Source organism: Poromitra crassiceps (genome assembly GCF_964638095.1).
Source record: "Poromitra crassiceps genome assembly, chromosome: 2".
In the NCBI taxonomy this organism is placed as follows: Eukaryota; Metazoa; Chordata; class Actinopteri; order Beryciformes; family Melamphaidae; genus Poromitra; species Poromitra crassiceps.
The window spans coordinates 93,913,813-93,917,266 of NC_139624.1; the positions used below are offsets into that span (position 1 = coordinate 93,913,813).

The window sequence follows — 3,454 nt, forward strand, 5'->3', positions numbered from 1 at the left end:
ATGACTTCCAACACATTTCAATGGACGTCATTCCAGGTTGACAACATAGGCTACTGTACGGCAACACGGCCGCTCCATCCTGGCTAAAAATGTTTGAATAAGAATTTTATATATTTGAACTACTTGATATGTGCGTCTTTTTACGGCGTGGCCACGAGGGGCCTAAGCGTCTATAAGAGGTATAAATCACTGATGATGTCACAGTGATGATGTCATAAATCACCGATGTCAGAGTTCCCTCACTACTAGTGATGCCATATCACCGATGATGTCATAGTGTGGGGTGTGTATGTGTTCACACTAGAGCAATTGTGATGCCACCAGTGATGTCACTCAAGCAATTCTGGTCATAATGTGATGTCATCAGGGACTATGTCAGTGATGTCACTCGAGCAATTGTGTAGGTGAGTGATGTCATCACCTCATTCACAAACTGCACACCTTATTTGACATCATCACTGATATAATTATGACATAACTATAGTAGTGACCTGGCCACCAGGCTGAGCCATGTAGAACTGTATGACATCAGCGAACTGGCCACTTTCTGGCCACAAAAAAAAAGAAGAAAAAAAGGGACGGCACTGTGGCTCAGTGGTTAACACTTGCTTCACAGCAAGAAGGTCCCGGGTTCTAACCCCGGTCCGTCCCAGGTCCTTAAAGTTTGGAGTTTGCATGTTCTCCCCGTGTTTGTGTGGGTTTCCTCCCACCATTAAAGACATGTATGTTAGGGTTAATACTCCTGTCAGTGCCCCTGACCAAGGCAATGGTGAAAGAACTGGAGTTGGTCCCCGGGCGCTGCACTGCGGCTGCCCGCTGCTCCTAGTTCTAGGAAGGTTCCTAGTAGAGGATGGGTCAAATGCAGAGGATGAATTTCCCCATGGGGATAAATAAAGGATAACTTAACTTAACTTTTTCTTTCGTGGGGACATAGGGATAGACCCTCTTATACTGTAGATGCTTTGGCCCCCTAGTGGCTGCTGTAAAAATGATAAGAAAGAAACAAAGAAACAGACTAGTATTAGATGTAGTGTTGGAGGGTGACAGTATTGTCCTACATCCATCCAACCAAGACAGCATTGAATCACACGGGAATTGTGCCAAGTTCAACATGCCCATCCATTACATGCACATCACTTACTCATCCAGCAGACCTGACAGAGGTAGAAGTCGCCGTCCTCGTACGGAGACATCACCAGATGTCACCATCTCTCCAACTGAGCAGAAGGCAGTTTACTACCAGGGGACAATGAAAAACCAGTCTGGATTCTCCCTAAACACAGACAAAACGTTCCCAGTAACCTTTACCAAGTAAAGCTTTCCCAGCTTTGCTTGACACCTTGTAGTGACCACACCACAAGCCAACTTTGCTGCCATTGGGGCTACCCCGATGACATCATCACAGCGCCTAACATTACAGGGGCGCTAGGGGCCAGGGGCCGGTTGCACAAAGCACCTTAAGTTAAGATTTTCCTTAAGAGTCCGAGTTAAGGTGTCCATAAAATAAAATCGGTTGTATAAAACACCCTTATGGACCTCTTCTCCATAAGGTTAAACATTTTAAGGAAAACGTAAGCACAAGATTTAAGGGTGTTTTGTGCAGCCGATTCTATTTTATGGACACCTTAAATCTGACTAAGGAAAATCTTAACCTAAGGTGCTTTGTGCAACCGGCCCCAGGTCCTATGCCCTCTTGATCCCTTTGTTTCTGATCCGTCTCATCTTTTTATTGATCTCATCCCATTGTAAGCAGGCTACACCAAATACCTTTCCACCACTTCCCTTCAAGCCAACATCCTTCCATGTTCCATTCCTTCAGCCAGTATTAGTGCAGCTTCATTAAGCTATATTAAGTAAATTAACGTTAATTTAATTGAACTGAATGGCAATTTTAGGTCGGATGTCAAACTGATGGATAGAAACTGTCACCAGGATGCCAGCGCCGCACGCAGGCTTCTTGCACTGGCATGCCATGTGGACTACTTCCAATGCCCACAGCAGCCGGGTTCAGCGTAGACAGCTGGCAAAGGGATGACAGGTGCGTGCCACCACATATGTCCGTCAAACAGTGCAGCCGGCTTCAGCCAAGGCTTCCAGCACCAGTGGACCAATTCATGCCTCCCCCTCGTTCACTTCATCCCTCCCCCTCGACCCCTTCATCCATTCTATCTCAAACCATATTCTTGTTGGCGCGGTCTTGGTTAGTGCACTCTGTGGAGAGGCTGTGAACTGTCTGTGTTTCTTGGCCACCATGCTGAGCCGTGTGTTCTGCATGCAGGACTCGTAGGTGGGAACCATGTATTTGATGTTGAGGAAGGCATCCGGTCCTCCGTAGCGCTCAAATATCTCCAGAGTCTCCTGGATCAGGTCCCCGATGTTCTCTCTCTTCTGCTGTCTGTAGTCAATCCCGTCTCCGGTGTTGATGTTCTTGTTCTTGAAGATGTTTAATATGGGGAGGATCTGTCTGTAGTAGGGCACCAAGGCCTGTCCCACCATGTCTCCAGACACCACCAAATGCTGCAGGAGCTTCAGTGTGGTGCAGATCACTTGGGGGTTCCTCATGTTCAGGGCTTTCTTGATGGGCATGATGAGTTGGGGGACGATAGGCAGGATTTTGGTCCCTCCGTGGTCCAACATGTCATGGACTCCTTGACGGGCGAAGAACTCATAGGGGTGAACTGTCTCACAAAGCCCGTCAAAGAAGATAGGCAGGAAGCGGTAATAGTCGAGTTTTTCAAAGTCCACCTTCCATGCGATGCAATTGCCTTGGCTGATGTTACATCCCTTCGCATCCTTGTTGTGACACAGGGCTATTGGCAACTCTCCGCGCTCATAGAGCTTGCGGAACGCCGTAGGTTTGGCCGGACGCTCCCGGAAAGCACCCGCTGCTGGCGGACCGACCACCATGGAGTTTTTCATAGTGGCCTTAACGGTAAAACCCTCAGCTTTCAATACCATTTTTTTCTGTGGGAAAAAAGGGCCCATCCTACTTATAGCTTCTGCAGGGAATGATTTATGACATCGATGATATCACAATGTCTATGACATCATCAGTGTCTGTCATAATTCACTGATTATTTCACTTATCCTATAATAAGAATGAGAAGTTTCTGTGAGTGAGCAGAATCAGTTGACGTCACACAACAATGGCTGCAACCATGGAGTATGCAGATTGTGGAGTATGTAGTCCGAAGTATGAAATGCCTAAAATAAAATGTAGAATTTAATCTGTTACCTTATGCATCGTTGTCGGTCCTCATTTTCGTTTAAAGGAGGGTGCTCCGCTCGTTAAGCTGTCTTGCTACTTGCAAACAAAAAAAAGTGTTGCGGTCCGCCATGTTTCTTGTGCTTTGAAGGTGGGGGTGGGACTGTTCCACTGGGAAACAGCCATGTCCCAGTTGTCTGGAAGGCACAAGTCCACTAGTACATAAGAATCGGTGATGTCGCCACTCGA

At 47.0% G+C, this 3,454-nt stretch overlaps 1 pseudogene across 1 annotated transcript; it reads right to left on the bottom strand.

Moving 5' to 3' along the window:
- Positions 1-2,112: 2,112 nt before the first annotated feature.
- LOC310770786 (parkin coregulated gene protein homolog pseudogene) lies at positions 2,113-2,958 on the bottom strand (annotated as a pseudogene). The gene has a single exon. The product of its transcript is annotated as a parkin coregulated gene protein homolog pseudogene (transcript).
- Between the last annotated feature and the right edge of the window lie 496 nt (positions 2,959-3,454).